This window comes from Microtus oregoni, unplaced genomic scaffold (genome assembly GCF_018167655.1).
Source record: "Microtus oregoni isolate MIOR12 unplaced genomic scaffold, Mior012 000001F_ref0000356, whole genome shotgun sequence".
Lineage (NCBI taxonomy): Eukaryota > Metazoa > Chordata > Mammalia > Rodentia > Cricetidae > Microtus > Microtus oregoni.
In genome coordinates this window covers 85,908,641-85,929,077 of record NW_024543060.1, presented here as the reverse complement: position 1 = coordinate 85,929,077, position 20,437 = coordinate 85,908,641, and the positions used below count along the sequence as shown (strand labels likewise).

Here is a 20,437-nt window from a genome sequence, read left to right as displayed (position 1 = left end):
ATAACTCTCAACAGAAAGAAAAAGTTATGGAGCGCCTAACTGATTCATGCTTATGAGCAAAGTTATGTGTTCATTCTTTATAATGGTTGAGAGTATAGACAAGCATTTTTAAACCAGTTGGGTTTCAAGTGTCTTCTAACTTTTGTAGACAGAAGTTTCTGTCCCACCCAGTCCTGCAGCTGTTTAGTCCCAAAGAAACACACAGAGGCTTATATTATAAACCCTTTGGCCTTTTAGCTCAGACTTATCATTAGCTAACTCTTACAACTTAACCCATAATTATTGTCTATATTTAGCCACATGACTTGGTACCTTTTCTCGGTAAGGCATTCTCATCTTGGTTCCTCTGCATCTTGCTGGTGACTGACTCTCTGCCTTTCCTCTTCCCAGAATTCTCCAGACTCTGGTAGCCACACCTATTCTTCCTTCCTGGGTATTGGCCAATCAGTGTTTTATTAAACCAATATGAGTGACAAATTTTTACAGGGTATAAGAGCATTGTCCCACAGCACTTGTTCTGGGTTCGTAACTCTTTACTTGGTAAGTTTCTTATGTATAAAATGAGGAGAATTTCAATAATGATTCAGCCATTAATGGCTGAATGAGTTAGTGTAAATAGGTCTCTAACATTTTGGCATATACTACTGCTCAGCTGCCTTCCCTGTCACAGAATACACTGGAAAGGGAGAAGACATCATTTCGTTGATAGTGCTAACATCTAGTACTCCCATAGAGATCATAGTTTTCAGAGTGACTACTAAAAACGTCTGAGGTTAAAGTTCCCCTGTTCACCTCTCGACTGTTGAAGTCATATTTTATTACTCTGAATTACACCAGAGAAAACTGATAAAGACCCAGTATTTAGGATGTGGTTTTACCTAAAGCTATGTTTGAAAGGCCTTTTTCTTTGAATTTGTAACTACTATTGCAAGGGAAATCAATGACTAAGGAAGTTCCTCAATTTAACCTAAAAATTATTAACATGTTAATTGTACAAAACAATGGATTTATTTTTATTTTTTTCTGTTTAGTTTGGGAGAATTTGCATGGAGTGGTAAATGTCGTCTATATGAGAAGAGTTTGGGGAATTCTTACTTTCCTCTCGGATTCTGAGGATCAAATTCATGTGTGTGTGTTTGTGTGTGTGTTCAAAAGAAACCAAAAACAAACCTGTGAGCTATTTTCACCCGCCCCATAATGTGCTTCTTGATGACATATTTTTTCCTTTTTCTTTTGTTTTGGTTTTGTTTATTTCAATACAGGGTTTCTCTGTGTAGCTCTGGCTGTCCTGGAACTCGCTCTGCAGACCAGGCTGGCCTCGAATCCAGCTGGCTTCTGCTGGGACTAACGGCATGCACTACCACACTGGGTCCCTGATAACATTTTCATACACGAACACAGTGTACCTTGATCATCCTGACCAGTTCTGCCAGTCCTCGTTTATGTATTAATTTTGGTTTTTGAAGACAAGGTTTCTCTGTGTTGCCCTGGCTTTTTAAAGAACATTTCAAATTTCCCCCTTGATTTGTCATTGCCCTACTGATCATGTAGACATTTTATTGTTCATTTCTCATGATGTTTGTATCATTACTTTTGTTACTGGTTTTTTTTTGTTTGTTTGTTTTCTAGAAGGGTTTCTCTGTAGCTTTTTTTTGGTGCCTGTCCCGGAACTAGCTCTTGTAGACCAGGCTAGCCTCGAACTCCCAGAGATCCGCCTGCCTCTGCCTCCCGAGTGCTGGGATTAAAGGCATGCGCCATCACTGCCCGGCTTGTTACTGATTTTTATTCTTGTTCCCTTATGATCTGATGACAAATTATTTTAGTCCTTTTATATTTTAAGACTTGCTTTATGTCCTAAGATAGGATCTGTTTTGGAAAAAGTCCTATGGACTGATTGTGAGGAATATGTCTGCTTCAGCTTTTGGGTGGAATATTCTTTAGATAATCTGTTAAATTTCTGGTATGTGGTATAGTTTAACTGAAAATTTTTTTTTCCAGTCTGACTTGATCTTATCTTTTGAGAACAGTGGGGTATAGGAGTCACCTACTTTGCTGTATCTGGACCTGTATGTTGTTCTGTGTCCAGTAGTGTTTGTTTTATAGAATTGGGTGTGCTGATACTCCGTGCAAACGTATTCAGAAGCCGTTGTGTCTTCCTGCTGGAGCGTTCCCTTAATTAGCAGAGTGCCCCATAGCTCTTCTGACTTAGTTTGAAGCCGCCCTGTTGGATAGCAGTGCGGTTACTTGTGCTTCCTCTCCTTTCTCTCAGTCTGAGTGTCTGTGCCAGTGGGCTGAGGTTTTTTAGGGGACATCCAAAGACTGTTGCTTGGAATTCAGTTGGCAGTCTTTGTCTTTCAGTTGGAGTGTTAAGACCATTTACAGTTGGTCATTAGACAAAGTTTGTGCTAATGGTTTTCTTCTTCACCTTAGAACTTGGCTGGCGTACATTATTAATAATGTTTGATTTTTTTCCTCCCCTAATCCATGTATTGTCCCAGTAAACTTATTATTTCTTCAGCACTCGAGTACTGGCTTAGTGGTCGAGAATTGCTTGACACTCATGGGGGGTCTATCATCTCTTCTTTCATTTTAAAGGTTGGCTTTGTTTGATAGAGTAATCTTGGGTGCCAGTTTAGTTTCATGACTTGAAATAACATCGCTCCATACTCTCCTGGCCCTTGGGATTTCTGCTAAGAGATGTTAGTCTGATTGTTTGCCTTTATTAGGAACTTGACATTTCTTCTTTGTGGCTTTCAGCATTTTTTATGTTCTGTACTCTGGGCAGAGCTAGTTTAGCTACAGTGGGGCATAGGGGGTTAAATACATCTGTAGCTACGACATCCAAAGTCTGTTTCCTTCCTGAGCTTTCGGAAATGTTCTGCCATCATTTCATTGACTGGGTTTACTGAGCTGCCAGTCCACATCTTTAGGTCACTGTTCTTCATTAGTGATTGATAGGTTTGGTCTCTTTATGCTGTCCCAAAAGTCTTGGTCTCAAATGTTTCTTGTTCTCTCTTATGCTCACTCTGTCTCCCTCTCCTTCCTCCTCTCCTCTCTCTGTCCCTCCTTCTTCCTATTTATATTTCCCTGTTAAAATTCCTCAACATTTTGTCCATCCCTGGAATTCTTTCTCCTACAAGGTCTAGTTTACTGATGGTACCTTAAATTGAGTTTCAAATTGATAGGTTGAACTTGTAGTTTTAAAGATTTCATATTTTCCCCACAGATCCTCTCTTGGTTGAATATCTTGAGCATTGTTACTGTGATTAAATGATGGCTTTTCTCTTAATATTTGCATAAATTAAGAAAAATTCTGATCTTCCTACTCATGAGTGCTGGAGAAATTTGGTGGTGTGCTTAGAGTTTTGGTTTCCGTGTGCTTGCACGCCCAGTGACTGGTATTCTGATCACATCTAAATCATACTGTTTTTAAAACAATTGTATCAAACAACATGATGGACAGAAATTGATTTGTTACACCAGATCAGACTTAGCATTATTTTTATTACTTTATAAGATAAGCAGTAGATCTTAGTAATTAAAGATAGTTTTCAACGATAACTGCTTAAGAAAACTCTTGAGATTCATAAGTGAATTTATTTTTGAAAAGGAAACCCTCACATAAAATGTATTATATTAAAGATGATGGACTGATAGGAACGTTATAACTGCAAGGAATATTGAATTTTTTTTCCTACTTACCCTTTTCAAATATTACATCATTTAAAATTGCAGAGATCCCTCATTACCGTTTATCAACATTGCCTTAGAAAGTTTCCATTGAGCTTGATCTTCAGTTAAGAGACTTGTTACGTGTTTAATATTTGAATGAAGTATTTTAGGTAGTATTAGTGACAAAGTGCGGCTGCGAGTGGGGAAAGGAGAGGTTCTAAAACCTAGTTGGGCGCCAAAATGAAGGCGTAAGTCACAAACAATGCCACACCAATTCGGGGTTATGATTATTAGGGTGGTATTTATTTAAAGGGGAAAAAACTTACAGATCACTGTCCCAGGCAACAGCCCTCTTCGCAACCAGGAAAGGAGTCTAGTCGCAGGCGGAGCAGGAAGTGAAGAGAGCGAGAAGAGGGAAGTGGCCGCTTTTTTAAAGGGAGAGAAACCACGCCCCAGTGGGCTGGTACCTCAGCGGTGATAGGCTGGAGGAGTGGGAGGACCTCCCGCAACACTGGGGTATTATTTTTAAAAATGAGTTAGGGCTGGTGAGGTAGCTCGATGGGTAAAGATGCTTGCTGTCGAGCCGCTGGCCCGAGCGCCATCCCTGAGACACACGGTGGGAGGCGAGGATGTCCATGGTTGCTCTCTCTCTCACCCTGCACACATGCACATATAAATGAGTAAATCAAAGTCTTTCCATGAGTGGGTGTGGTCGAACCTCCTCACAGCCCTGGTCTGCTGTGTGACTTTTCCCCTGTAAGTCTGGCGACTCTGGCATATCTAATGCTAACCCTTGAAGAGACTGCTGTCTACTTTGACCTGAATTTTTGTCCCATTAGGTGTTTGTCAGCTTTACTCATGACTGTATTCACGCAGTTCAATCCCACACGACCTCAGCTAGAGAAATGTTAATGTATGAAGAGTAAGATCTGTGGGGGAAAAAGTCTTGGAATTAGATGTAAGGGAGACAACTAAATGTCTGGGAAGGTTATAGACTTCCAAACGAGCTTGATTACTTCATGCCTATTCGCAAGTTTCCCTCTGCTCCTCATGAAATCAGCTAGAAAGGGTGTTTGTCGGGGTGGGGCCTATTTATGTAAGGAGTTCTTACTGGGGATCTAGACTTTCATCTAGGAACAGCCTGGTGAGCACATGTGATGCTTTATTTTAAAAGGATTAGCGCTCTCTCTTTCTCTCTCTCTCTCTCTCTCTCTCTCTCGTGTGTGTGGTGTGTGTGCATGTGTGTGCATGCGTGTGCGCATCTGAACTACCTAGATTAGGCTGGTCCTAAGTTAATCTGTTTACTAATTTTTCTTTTCTTTTTGGTGACTACGCCTTCTATTTTGAGCATATTTCTCTTGAATTCTAACTTAAGTTTATGGTAAGACTAAAGTACATTTTTGAAAACTTTAACATAGATTTTATAGTGCAGTTGGAATAATACATAGATTTTGTAGTTAGTACACCTTGTAATAGCTAGCAAGTGTTGTAAAACTACATTCTTGTTGCTTTTGTTTTGTTTTGTTTTTTAAGGACTTTGTAGTCACCTAGGACTTGGGAGACTGTTCTATTCCTTTCCAGGCTCCTTCTGAACTTTTTTGGGGGATGAAGGGGAGATAGGGTTCCTCTCGTATTTTCTTCAGTTGGTGTTTCTAGGGTAGACCCTTGGACTCTTGTCCAAGAACAATGGCTTCATATAGAAGTGTCAAAATATTCTGTTTTCCAGTTCATATTAAAACATAAACTACTTCCACCACTGGACTATAAGAGGAGGCTATTTTCTATTCTTTCCTTAATAAGTTGAGGAGTGGAAACTACCCTTTAGGAATAAGTAGTAATGGGATTGGCTTGCACTCAACTTTCTGAGGCATGGTGCCCAGAGAGGGCTGCAGAGCGGTTGTGCTGGCTGCCCACTCTGGAGCAGCTGACTAAGCAGCTGCTGAGCACATTGATCTGCTCATGATTGCTTTCATCTTCGAGCAGAGCAAGTTAACACAATTTAAATCCACATGAGAAGCTCCTGACCCTGGGGTAACCTCTTTCTTACCTTGGAAAGAAGGAGCGCTCTTGTCAGTTCCCAGTCTAGCCACAGGATGCCAGGGAGCAGAGAGCCACGTAAAAGAGCGTGACATTCTGGTGATTCCGTACACAGGCAGACCTTGTAGCTTTCCTTTGGTGTGAGAGGAGCAGTATCCTGAGGCTGCTGTTACATGTTGGGTAGGGAAAGAGTTTCTCTTTTTTCTTCTCCGTGCTGTACTCTTCCTGGAGCCTCTGTGGACACAGCAGGTAAACTAGAACTGGGGCTATCTAAACCCACCCGTCCTCTGGAGTGCTGGGCAAGGGGGCGACAGGTCTGCGCTCATGGGGAACCAGAGTTTGCCTTTCTTATTTTGGGAGCGGGTAGTGTTTGCAGATGAGGTTTCTCTGTGTAATAGCGCTGGCTGTCCTGGAACTCACTCTGTAGATCAGGCTGGCCTGAACTCACAGAGATCCGCCTGCCTCTGCCTCCCAAGTGCTGGGATGAAAGGCGTGCGCCACCACCACCCAGCTGTGAACCAGTGTTTCTTGATACTCATATTTGCATGGGAGTGTGCATGGGAGTGTATATGTGTGTGTGTAGGATAGAAGTAGACATTTAGTGTGTGTAAACTAGAAGTTGACATTTGGCTTCTAACTCAGTTGCTCTTACCACTTTACTTCTGGGGACGAGATCGCTCATGGAGCTCAAAGCTCCCAATGGTCAGCCTGACTCTGCATCCTCATCACTGGGGTACAAATGCCTGGTCTTCATCTGGCTTTTATGTGAGTGCTGGGATCCAAACTCAGATCTCCTTATTTGCTTAGCAAAGTTACCACTGAGTGCTTTACCCTTGTCGTGAAGGATACATTCTTAAACTCATGCTTGTCTTTGATAAGTCTAGGTCTCTCATTCTCTGAACATCCCTGTGGTCACTATAAAGGTTGACTTTAGTGTCTGTTTGCTTATATTCTGAGACAGAATAGCACTCTGTAGTCCATGATAGCCTGGAACTCTGCATTAGCCCCGACTAGGCCTGAAGTCACGGCAGTCCTTCTACTTCAGCCTAGGTGTTAGAATTACAGGTATGATTCACCGCGCCCATCTTTAAGGGTTATTTAGTAGACATTTCAACTTTGTTCCTTCTCTTACTTGCCTGATAAGATAGATAATGTCACTTACGGGACATTATAAATTGCTCTGCTGATAAGCAACTGAGTATGGTGACCAGTTTCCAAGTTATAAGTCGTAGATCAGCCTTTCCCCTTAATTATTTAATTAGTAACTTTAACTCTGTTCTAATTCACTAAGTATAACTCAGATTTCTTTGATGATTAATAATAATGCCATATGGGTGCTGGGAATTGAACCCGGGGCCTCTGGAAGAGCAGCCAGTGCTCTTAACCACTGAGCCATCTTTTTCCTTCCTTCCTTCCTTCCTTCCTTTTTTCTTTTCTTTCTTTCTTTTTTTTTTTTTTTTGGTTTTTTGAGACAGGGTTTTTCTGTTGAGCTATCTTCCTAATCCTCTTCTTTTTATAATTTAAAAATCTTAGCCTTAGCTACTTAACTTTAAACAAGCATGAGTTACTATTAGTTTTGGTGGGCAGTATAATTTAAATGTTCTATAAATCGATTATGTGTTAATGTATGCCTGTAATCTCAACATTTGAGAGGCTGAGGAAGGATTATGTGTTTAAGGTCAGCTTGGGCTATGTAGTAAGATCTTAACCTCAGAAAAGATGGTAAACAAAGACTTTTGTGTCTTCTACAGTAATCACTAATGCTGAAAAAATATCACAAGCCTAGAAAATGTGTAACAACACTGCAGTACTCTGCTAGTGCAGAAATGAAGACAAAGGTCAGAGAGTGGAACAGACCGCAAGTGGGAAATACGGCAGGCGGTCTTGTACAGTCAGTCAGTGCAGGGGACCGAACCCTTGGGTGGAAGGAAGGACTAGGGAGACAGCTCGTTGTTGGAATACAGGCTTAGCATGCATGAGTTTAGCTGGGTAAAAAAAGAAGCCAAAACCCAACTCTGCACTCTTGACAAAGCATAAATGCAGAATGTAAAAGGAGGTAAACCATGTAAACGTTACCCCAGAGAAGGCTGTGTTAATATGAGAGGAAAATATGGCATATTCATCAAATGGATTCCGGGTAAGCAGTGAAAAATCACACAGCAACATGAATAGCCTCGGAGTTATGCCCAGGAAAGAAGTTACATGTAGCAAAACTATGCATTTACCGGAGTGGTTCAGTATGAAGTTCCAAAGAAGTTGTCCTTTTGAGCTAGAGTCTCAGGTAGCCCCTGGCTGACCCATAGATGCTCACAGTGTAGCAAGGCCAGCTTTGAATTTTTGATCCTCCTGCCTCCCTCTTTTGAGTATAGGGATTACTGGCCTTTTGTCACTCCCAGGTACCTTTTGGTGGTGGTATTTTATTCACTTTGTAATCCAGATGGCCTGAGACTCACTATGTAGCTCAGACGGGACTAAGATTTGTGGGTGATTGTAGGCAGAGATTGCTCATTCATTCCCGGCCACCCACATGCGAATAATCACGCAGAAACTATTAATTAAAACACTGCTCGGTCTATTAGCTCGGGCTTCTTATTAACTAACTCTTATATCTTAAATTAACCCATTCCTATTATTTTGTAATTTACCACGAGGCTTCTGGTTTACTGGTGAGATTCCAGGGCGTCTGTCTCCTTTGGCAGCTACATGGCCTTTCCCTGACTCTGCTTTTTTTCTCACTAATCTCAGCATGGAATTTCTGCTTTGCTCTATTATGCCCAAACATAATGTCATGTCATGTCCCAAACAGCTTCTTTATTCATTAACCAATAAAAGCAACACATATACTGAAGGATTTCCCACACCAGTGATCCTCTGCCTCAGCCTTCTGAGTGCTAGGACTACATTGGCGTGAGCTACCTTCTTGGTTACTGTCTTAAGGGGTTGCAAGTCAGAGAGCTGCCATAATAGAACTTACTTGGTCACCTACACTGTGAGCTTCAGCATTGCTCAGATGTGCAAAGTTGAAAAAGTGTCTTGTATTTTTTAGTTAAAATAGCGTACATAAGTAGCATTTCATGGAACCCTTGACTTACTGTATGGAACCCCTCTGCAGACACTTATCTTGGCATTATAATAATAATAATTGGTGACATTTTTATAAACTGTATATAAGGGGCTTTATCTGCAAGCCAGTTCTATGATGGTCTTTATAGATAAGCCTGTTCTAGTGATAGTTCCTTAACACTGCAATGGTTTATTAATGTAAGGGAGAACCAGCTTCTTCCCTAGTTATTAAGCATCTGTGAAAGGACTCATAAACATGTGCTTTAACTTAGAGCATTTTTATCTTACCAGTTTTTGCAATGGTGTTGTGATCTGTAATTGGTGATACCTTAGATTTTGTATGAGATATTTTTTAAATGACAAGCATTAAATATTAACAGGAAGGACAGCCTGTAGCTAGTTAAGATCCAAGGGCGAATAAGACTTTGTTTAAAGGGAAAATGTTTTCTGCTTAGAAGTATTGGAATGAGATTCCTCTAAAATCGTAACAAGTCAGACCTTGCACTAATCCATGCTAATCTTTTCCTCTGATGAATGCTGCCTAGATGGGAATTTCAAGTTTCCATGTAGATGCCAAATTGAGACTTAAGCATTTTTCCAGTTCTTGAATTTCTGGCTTTGTTTTTTAAGATCCATACTTTTTTACTATGAAGTTTAGAAAAGGTTATTTTTGTTAAAGGTTTGGTTTTATTAAAGCAGTTACCATTATTTTGATATGTATTATTAATATAATTACTTCAGAATTCATAAGAAAAATATCAAACAGTCTTAAGTAGACTTTTATAACCAGATATTTGCATGGTGTTACTGTAAGTGCGTAAACATGGAGACATAGGTCATATTGACGGTTCTGACTGTTAATCCATCTCATCCAGCTCTCACACCCTCGGACACACATGCTGAGCTGGAGCTGTGCAGAGCAGGCGTCCTACAGACTGCCTTGAAACCGTTTCTCTCTTGCTCGAGTCCTTTGTTTCACTCTGCCAGAGGAAGTGTGACTGGGTGAAGTGGGAGGGGATCAGGAGGGACAGAGATGGTTCTTTCTGTTCACTTCTTTTTCTTTCCCTGTCCACAGCATGGAGCTCTGTCCTGGCAGGAACAGGGTGGCCGGTGGTTCCAGTGTGCAGGTTTTGCATGTTCATAGAACCGCCTTCGTCATATCTCAGATAAAATGAGCATTGCATAGTCATGTCCTCCTCAGGGATTTGCATGTGGCCATTGTGGGCCCTTCTCCAAGCTCTTGGCTTCCAGTGTCCTGCTAACAACTGACTCCTTTCAGAGGTTCAGTTTCATACAGCTTGTTTCAAGACCCTGAATTGTAATAATTCCAGCTACTTCCTCTCTGTTTCCTTCTGTTATGTGTGATTTCTGGTTCTGTAATAACCCGTCTCTTCCTTTTTTTTTTCCTTCTTAGTTCTCCAGTTCCTAGTTAGCCATTTACAGTAAATTCTTGGGGCTGGTGAGCTGGCTCAGTTGGTAAAGGTGCCTGCCCACCCAGGCCGAGTACCTGAGTTCAATCCAGGGGTGGCAGGAGAGAATTGACGTTGTCCTCTGCTCTGCACACATGTGTTCACACACACACACGTAATAAAATATAGGAAAAATCTGTTAAAATTATACGTGTGATATTTGTCTTTTATCAAAGTCTGTCTAATGTACTTGTCAGAGTAATAGACCGTTGCCAACCCGAGTGCTGGGATGATGTCAGGCCGTCTGAGTTACTGAGTCTCTGCAGTATGGGAGGCTGCTTCCGTGTATCTGTCCGGTGGCATTTCCGTGGTCCCAGAGGTGTTTGAGCGTATGTCATCATACTTCCGTCATTTGCTCTTCTGTCTTGTTCATCTCAAGGACGATGGTGCTGGGCTTTTCTTTTCTCTACCTAGTGCTTCATATAAGATCTATATACGCAGGTGCACAGTGACTTCCAGCTAATGCACACGCTTGCAGATCATTGTGGAGGGCAGAAGCCATGATAGAAGATGCCTTGCTAGAAGGGAGGTTCTTACTTTAGCAGCTGGCATCTAAACTTTCTCAGAACTTGAAACTGGATCCTAATGTCATAAGTTGTATGAAACACCTCTAGAATCCACATTCCTGAGGCTTCCCCGGGCCTTCCCACCTCAGTTATCCAGAGATCGAACCTGCTCTTTCTCTTTTTGTTTGTTTTTAGAGATAGGGTTTCTCCGTGTAGCCCTGGCCATCCTAGGACTCACTCTGAAGACCAGGCTTTCCTCAGACTCAGAGATTCTCCTGCCTCTGCTTCCTGGAACCTGCTCGTTCTTCCTGGCACGTCTTCCCCAACCTTCTTAAGGTATTCAGAGAAGGATGAAGTCAGTCTGCTGTGGTACTGTGTCGTTTCTTAGCTTTCTGTGCGTTGTGCTCTGCTTCTAAGTAAATCTTCAAGTTTCCCTTCCTCCTCACGGGCCCACAAATTAACCCCATGTTCTTTGATGTACTTTCATCATTGGTACTTTTGGATATGGGAACACAAACCCCAAACACACACACACATGGTTTCCAGGTTTTGAAGTTATCATACATATTATAATTTAACGCACATTCCTTTGCTGATTCCTCCATCATGATCTATGATAGACCTTAATGTCATTTCTCTTTGACTCTCCATTAATATAGGTTACCTCCATCTAACTATAAATCAACAAATTTATAATTACTGTGTTAGCTTTCTGGTACTATTGCAGAATACTTTAGCTACTTAAGGTTGTGTCGGCTTACAGTTTTGGTGGTCTCACGCTGTTATTGGCTCTTCTTTTAGGACTTAATGGTGAGGCAGTCCATCCTGGTAGGAGTATTTGGTGGAGGAGGATCATTTTCTTCATGACCAAGTGTGAGAAAGAGAAAAAAAAATGGTCGGTGCTAGCTTTTTGATAGCCCACCCTTAGTGACCTAAGTCCTTTTACTAGGCCCCCCCTCTTCTCAGTAGCCCCAGTGGCTGTAGACAAATCCTTTAATTGCTAGGCTGAGGAACATTTAATAGACCTTCTTTGAAATGTTTGTATGTCTGAACAGTATTATCTATACTCTCTGCAGACTAGGGCCTTACCTATTCTGATGGCTCACAACCCCTGCATGACAATAGCAGGGATCTGACCTCTGCCAGCATGTGCACATGCCTCCACAGCAGACACATGGGAACACATAATTAAAATAATAACAAAATCAAATCGTAAAGGAAAAAAGGCCATTGTGAAGCCAGTACCCAGGATTATAGTTACTCCGCCACAGGACTGAAGACAGTAAGCCAGTCCATTGTTCTTAGGATTCTTTTTATTATTAAAATATGTCATTGATTCTCTTCAGATCTTTAATTTATTAATTGTTAATTGTGCCTGTCTATATATTCACAATATTTTGCAAGCTTATTACCCACTGTTTTTGATAACTTGCACAGAATTATGGTAGTCTTGACATACACAGCCTTACTGATCCCTACATGTTATTCATATCTTTATGTGTATTTATGCAATAGCTAATATCTGTGACCCCAACTCTACAGACATTGACACTAGCTTTCCACGTGTTCTTCTTGCTTTTGCCTAATCAGTAACTATCACGAATGCATCTTTCAGTCTTTTGCATGCAATAAAAATGTTGTGTATATTTATCTAAGCCAATGGTTCTGAACCGTCCTAAAGCTGTGACCTTTAAATACAGTTCTGTGTGTTAAGGTCACCCCCAACCATAACATTTTCATCGACACTTCATAACTCTAATTTTGCTACTATTATTGCAATCCACAAGTTGAGAACTCCTGATCTAAGCAATACTTTTGAGTTTTGTAGAAGCATTACCAATCCAAGGTTCTATTTTGATAAAATATCAATCTTGGGCAGGGTTATAACTTAGTGGAGTCACCAAAGAAAAGGAGGATTGATTTATTTTAGAATTATAGTAGAGGAATTTAGATTTTTGTCGCGTAGCAGTATTTCCTCATCCACCGTAGATAGTGATTGGTTTTAAAGTTCAGGAGGTAATCATTAGAGCAGGCGTTTTAAAATGACTCTATCTTTCAGTGAAGTTCTGGTTTTATGAGTAAAGTTATTTATTAAAACTTATTATTTGTGTATATTGGTGTTCTTTCTGCTTATATATCTGTGTGCCTAGTGTCCTTGGAGGCCAGAAGAGGGCCCTGGATCCCAGAGATTGGTGTTATGGATGGGTTGAGCCACAACCATGTGGGTTCTGGGAATCGAACCCAGGTCCTCTGGAAGAGCAGCCAGTGCTATTATGGCTCCAGCCCCAAAAAGTCACTTTTTTTTTCTTTTTTCTTTTTTCTTTTTTTTTTTTTTTTTTTTTTTTTTTTTTTTTTTTTTTACAAAATAAGTGTAGCTGGAGTGCATAATTTAAAAGGGACTTTGTTTCATCTATGAAATGATATTCTGGTGTTCTTTGTCCTGTGCTTTCTTTTCAGTGGGCTTATTCATTTTGTCTATAGTTGAGTGAGACTACTACGGTCAGAAGCATCAGGTGACTTCCAGTAGATTACTTTCTGAAGTCACAGAAACCGAACAGCTGTTTAGAATAAAAACCCCTTGTGGGGACTTAGCACCTGCAAGTCAGTTGATTATTCACGATGAGAAAGTATCTGCATTTTGATGATTTAAAAATCGGGTTTTAACAAAATTTAAAATTTTAACCTATTGGCTAGTAACAAATCTGTTTGAAAAATAAGCTTAAAGAAAATAATAAAGTTCTTGTAGAAAGGCATTATCCATTAAAATCCTGAGGATTCGGGATTGTGATTTACTTATCAGTGGCTGTACATTTAGAGGAAACCTGACCCTTCTCCCAGCAGCTACGAATTACCCTTGACGAGGGCTCAAACTGTGTCCAGCTCCCTTCTCCCCATGGGTCTGGTCTGTATAGGTTTTGTGCATGGTGTCACAGCTGTTATGATACTGTATGGGTAGCTGTTCTGCTGTGCCCAGGGGCCTCCTCGGGCTCTTACACCCTTTCTGCCCCCTCTTCCACAATGATCCCTGAGCCCGTGGAAGAGGGAGTGCAGGGTGTGTGTTCTTCAGGACTGGACATTGGTCACTTGGCTGGTTATGGGTGTCTTCTCTAATAAGTTGAGCTTCAATATGGATGTAATGATAGGTCATTGGGAGTTAGCTGTTTGATACTGTGTCCATGTGGCAGAATAGTAGTGGATCCTCCCTCTCCCAGGGTCTATGATCTGTCTAGCCTTAGATTCTTAGCCTTAAATCCAACCAGAAAATGGTTGTTTACGCCCATGATATTCATGCCACTATTGGACCCATGGACATGGCTTGCTGGTTGGGTTCACACTGGGATAGTAGTGGTCATCACTTTTCTGCTCTCATAGGTGTGCGTTGGCATCTTTCAGATCCATGGAAGCTAGCCAGCAGGGATGAAGAAGGTCAGCACCAGCTTGCTTTCTCCATATGGTTGATGTCTTTAGCAGTAAGATCCTATCTCAAGTTTTGAAGGATATCCAAGAGCATTGGCAATAGCCTGTAATATCTGAGGACCTTTGGGACCTGGGGGTGGGTGGGACACATGCCATGGAACACGTGTGACAGTCCAAGGACAACTTGCTGGACTTAGTTCTTTTCCTTCTACCACATGAGCACTGGAGATCAAATTCAGGTCATCAGACTTGGCTTGGACGCAGTTGCCCCTTACTAGCTGACCCACCTCACCGCCCCAAGAATTCTTTGTTTTTTGTTACATAGGTTTAAATCCATTTATTTTCTTTCATCTACTTTTTTATTTGTTTGAGACAGAGTTTCTCTGTGTAGTTTTGGAGCCTGTCCTAGAACTTGCTGTGTAGACCAGGTTGACCTTTAACCTGCCTTTGTCCCGAGTCCTGGGATTTCATCTATTTTAAGTTAACTCTTGCATATAGCATAAGAGTCCAACCCCACTGTGTTCCATTAGAATTTCTAATTGTTCCAGCACTGTTGTTGGAAAGACTGTCTTGTTTTGTTTGAGCTCCTAGTTCTACTCCTTAGATGTGTTAGGTCTGATGTAGCATTACAATCTGTTGATTACCGTAGCATTTCAGCAGACTTTGTAGTAAGGAAAATAAAGTCTTCTAATTTTCTTATGTTTCAAATCATTGGGATTATTCAGGTTCCTTTGGAATACCATATACATTTTAGAGTACGTTCTCCTGTTGTTTGAAAAAAGTGTTGGGCTTTTGATTGAATTCATAGATCACCTTTGAGCAACAGTCTTAAGATTTGTCTTCTAGTCCATGGAAAGGGAGTATGCTTTTATTTACGAACATCTTGTCTAACTTTATTCAGCAATATTTTTTTAGGGTTTTTTTGCTTTGTTTTGTTTGTTTTTTTTTCAATACAGTTTCTCTGTGTATCCCCGTTGTCCTGGAATTTGCACTGTAAACCAGGCTGGCCTCGAACTTAGAGAGATCCTCCTGCCTCTGCCTCCCGAGGGCTGGGATTAAAGGTGTGCACCACCACTGCCCAGCTGTGTTTTAGTTTTTAGCATATGCCTATCATCTCACTAGATAACTCCTAAGGATTTATATTATTTTAAATACAGTTTGGTTACTATTGTAAATGTATTATTTTGTGTGTGAGTTCATGTGTGTGGTGTAGATGTACATATGTGCACATATATGATTTGTGAAGGTGTTGTTCCTCAAGAGTTATCTACCTTGCTTTTTGAGAAAGAACCTCTCACCAGTAAATATATTTTGTGATGGATTTCCCTTTATTATACTAATTTATTCTCCTCAAATGTTAGATAACTACGTACATTGTACTTTTTCATGAATCAGTATTGATATTTTGTATGATCCTGAGATATTTGTTCACTTATTAGGTGATTCACTTTCTGGTGCATAAGTCATAGAATTTTATGTTATTGTCTATTTAAATAGGTACTAATATCCCTATTTTCTTTTTTTAATTTTTTTAATTTTTAAATTTTATTTAGTTTTATTTTTTGTACTTTGGTGTTTTGACATAGGTGTCGGGTCCCCTGGAACTGGAGTTACAGGCAGTTGTTAGCTGCCGTGTGGTGCTGGGAATTGAACCCTGGTCCTCTGGAATAGCAGTCAGTGCTCTTAACTACTGAGCCATCTCTCCAGCATCCCCTGTTTTCATTTTAAATTGTGTTTATTTACTTGCGTGTGCAGCACTTGAATGCCATAGCGTGTGGTGGAGGTAAGGACAACTTTGAGAGTCTGTTCTTCCCTTCACCATGTGTGTTTGGAGGATAAAATTCAGTCACCAGGCTTGGCAGGAAGTCCCCTACCTACTGAGCCATCGCTGCCTCTCATTGGTGTTTTTTCTAAGTCAGTATAACATTTCAAAGACCCCAATTCTGTTTTGTTTATCCCTACCATGTTCTTACTGTATACGTGTGCTCTGGTCTGCAGGGTGTCTGTGTGCACCCGAGAAGATGTGTGCCCTGTTGTTCAGTGAAGTGTCTTGCATCTGTCTCTTAGGTCCCATATATAAAACTTGCAGTGTTTTCAGGGTCTCCTCCGTTTTGTCGCCTTTTTCTATCACTGTTGTAAGTTGGCTGTTGGAATTTCCGGCTTATTGTCACCCTCTTAGCTATATTTCATCTCTTTACTGTACCCCGAAAGCCTTCTTATATCATTCCTCATTGGACAGATCTGTTAGGAACAAATGTCTGTCATAATTTCTGTTTCGTTTTTGAAGTGTAATTTTGCTCAATGCAATATTCTTGCTTAACATTTTCTTTTTTCATTCAGTATTGAACTATGCTATTCCTGGCCTTTTCATTTCTCATGCATCATCGGTTTGTAATCATGTTGGGGACCCTTGTGTAGATTAGATAGCTTCACTCTGGCTACCTCAACATTCCTTGCTTTGGGATTTGTATACTTTTAAAAAGGTGTCAATGTGGATCTCTTTGTGTTTATTCTTATTAGGTTTTGTGTATTAATGTCCTTGACATCCGAGTTGGAAAATTTGGGGCCAAAATTTATCTTAAAAATGTATTTGTTTCCATTTTACTGCTCTTCAGGAACTATCCTGATGCTGGTAGTCTTGTGTGTGCTTGATGGGGTCCCACATGTCCCTGGTGCTCATCTTATTTATGTATTTACCAGAACAGTCTTCATTGTTTGATGGCAAAATACATGTTCATTTGTACCATTGTTAATTGTGAATAAAGGGACCCTTCCCTGATGCACAGTGCTGCTCAGATGCGCTAGAGTAAGAAGTCATTCACACCTCCTCTCGTAAGCCTTAGATCTCCTCATCTACTTAAACCCCAAGATCTATTTAATGTTCTGTGTTAGCATCAGCTGCCACTGTTGTCCATCCCTGGGTTCCTCTTCTGGAAAGACTGGAATTCTGTATCTGTTAATAATTCCCACTTTCCACTCTTTCCCTAGGTTCTGGAACTTCCGTGTTAGTTGTTTTTACATGGCCTTGTCTACAGTTGTGAAGATGTTTTCCATTCTTGTGTGTTTTTATACCACACTTATATTTTACATTTGCCACATAAGTCTGTTTGGGCTGACCACTTTGTAGGTGCTCATTGGCCACATTGGCCCATAGTTTGGCTAGCTAAACTCAGTGCTGTAATACAGAATCCATATATAATTCATCTATCCTATGCTTTATTGTCGGGCACCATTCTCTAGAATCCAGTTCGTGAGCTTTGGGCAAGGGGCTGGAGGTTGAGACAGACAGACAGACAGACAGACACACGGACCTCCAATCACTGGTACAAAGCCCTTCTTTAATAGCACCATGGAGGCTTAAATACCCAGCAGTCAGTGGCCAACAGGTGAAAAATCCCATCCTCTGATCCTCTAGGAAAGGCACAGCTTTTAGTAACTTCAATTAGAAGGCTCTAGCAGGGAAGAGCAGCTGAAGGCCAGGACTCAATTGGTCCGAACACTTTATTATTTTATCCTTCTTCTAGAGCAATAGGCAAGACTGTGGTCTGCTAACTTTAAAAAATGTTACGTTGGGTTCTGCAGTGATGCTATGTAGTTAGGCAGACATTAGGGACCATATGACTCCATTAGAGATGGTGGGGTCTGAAAAGTTGGCTTGAGGGCTGGCTTATGAGCACTTGCCTCGCATGCATGAGGTGCTGCATTTGGTCCTGAGCACTGACAATAATTATCCAGTATGACTTAGTTTCAAGTATTATGGAGACACTCAGATCGAGTGCAATATTCCAAGGGCTTCCAGGTCTTCGTCCAGGAGCCTCTCACAGATGTAGTAACTAGCCTTCTTAGTTACCGCTCTGCTGGACCTGGTGCTCCTGAACCTTCTTGAAAGAGGGCTTCTGTAGTGTGGACCTTTTTGTTATTGTTGTTCTTTGGTGTCTGAGGTCTCAGTCAGTATCTCCAGTCTAACTGGGAATTCACCGTATAACCCATGCTGTCCTGTCATCAATCAGCCTTCCAGGGGCTGGGGTTATAGGTGTGCGCTGCCATGCTTAGCTCTAGCGAACGGTCTTAGAGAAACAAAATGATAGTTGAGAATGACTAACTTAGTCACCTTAAATATTTAAAATGTTGAAACAGATGACTAACTATTTGTCATGGCAGAGCTATATCGAAAGGTGCAGCTGTCAGAAGTGAAAAGGATAGCATTTAGGACGTCTACACTTAGCATAGTTAGGGCATGCCTACAGTTAGCGTGTTTCTTTGGAACCAGCTTAAGCTTGCTGGACTGCCTCCTATTGACATCTGTATATTGTTGTGTCTGACCCTCACCAAAACCTCTGTTTTGCCTGTGGTGGGGTAGCTTTAAGCGAACTGAAGTCCTGCTGAAGCTATGGAAGTAGTAGGGGAGTGAGACCGTTTTGAAGTATATGAGCCCTCAGTCAGTCCAAATTTGGGTAGAGATTGAGGAGGGCAGGGACAGAGATGCTGTATTTCTGCTGCTTGTGAGTCTTTAAAAGTTGACTACCATTAAACCGTTCTCAGTGGGAAGATAAAGGTTGAACAGGGCATAAGAGAAGAGCCCAAACCTACTGATGACAGTGAACAGAGCCTCCACTGGTTTGTACTGCTGCTCCTGTTCTGACCCTGGGTTTCCAGTTGGAGACTTGAAGGCCCTTCCCATGAAAGAGACGATAACGCCGGGGTAGGTCAGAGATTCAGTCTGCAGCGGTCTCTGTCCTTCACGGATTGAGATCGTCTCCTGATTTGTTCTACTTGGACAGTGAGCTAGGAAAGAGGGGGATAGGGAGATTGCAGCATCTGGAGCTGGTCCACTGCTCCAGTGTCTCATCATCATTCACTTACAGCGTCTGGCATCCAGTGAACTTTGTCACCCGCACAGCCACAGGAGGAAAGACCCGACAGTAGAAACAGATCAACAGGTTATACAGCTGCTGGGGTTATAGACAGGAGCTTTACCATATGGTGATTCCTGTGTTCATGAAAATGGAGGCTGAAGCTGAGACTTTCTCTAGAGAACTGGAATCTATGGAAAAGAATCTCATGGAGTTCTATAACTGAAACGCAGATAGATGTCATCACAGGCTAGACACAGGAGGAGGAGGATGAATGGTAAACTGGAGGGTGAGTTACTAGGCATTATTCAACACCAATTTGGCTGTTTACGTATTGGGACCAGACCAGGCTATCCCGTGGCTGCTTTTTAGACTTATTAACCAGCATATCTTAAGATTTTAGAGCTTGGAAATGAACAGAAACCATATTAAATTATAGTTGCAATACTTGCCTTTTAATGTGTGTAGTTTCGTATTTTATTATGGCGGTGTCGTAAAATTAGAGTAAATACATAGCAGGGTTATGGTCAAATATGAAATTATCAGTCACAAATTTGTGTTTCTGTTTCCCAGCCTTTGAGCAAACAAAAAATCTTTCCATAAGTCACCTGCTCGGCAAACCTAGAGTATACCCTTAGAATGAGAAATTAAGCAAAACACATAGAGAAGACATAGAAACAGCTAGCTGGCTTATTTTAGCATTGGGGCGTTGTAAAGGCCCTTGTTTTATTTAGAATAACCTTCATAGCTTGCAAGGTGATCTGGTAAGTTTGCTTATTGTGGGCCCTAAAGAGCAATTAGAAAAGAAGGCACAGGTCTATTAGTTGGCTAAGGGAACAAGTGCCTTGTTTTTCACTTAGCAGACATAACTGACCCTAGTGAGATGGGAAAAAATACTTGCCAGTTACATTTGACATTGTGTAAATTGTAGCATGCAGTTTGTATGCTACAGAACTTCACAACTGTTACAATTTAAAAGAAAGGGTAAATGGTAAAATCTCACCTCTGAGTCTTAGTTCTGATGCCTAGTGTTTGATGGTTTGCTTGGGGAAAGTCTTTGAGCGATTTTCCTACCATGAAAGTGGGAGAAGACACAGATCTGACTCTTAACTGACTGATGGCTGAGACTTGTGATAGAACCTACGCGTCAAAGTAACAAACAGTCCATTTTCACGCTAGCAGTTTCCAGAGGGCGTGCTTTAGGGAGTTTTCATTTCTTCAGGTCTCATTCTTAAGGTCTCTCTGTGGACCTTAATAGAATTTTCCCCTTCTGTGATGCCAACTAAATATAACATTAATCAAATTACACCTTTTTAAACAAAAAGTGTAGATTCTGTGATGTTTTCTGGAATTGAGGCATCCTTAATATATTCCTCTTTTAAAGATTCCCTGTGAGCCCAGAGTGACATTTTTCTTGAGC

The 20,437-nt window shown here is 41.1% G+C and overlaps 1 protein-coding gene across 1 annotated transcript in view; it reads left to right on the top strand.

Annotated features, from left to right (window-relative positions):
- Nucleotides 1–20,437, top strand: part of Cdk17 (cyclin dependent kinase 17) — a 74,780-nt gene that overhangs the window by 24,677 nt on the left and 29,666 nt on the right. The window lies entirely within an intron of this gene.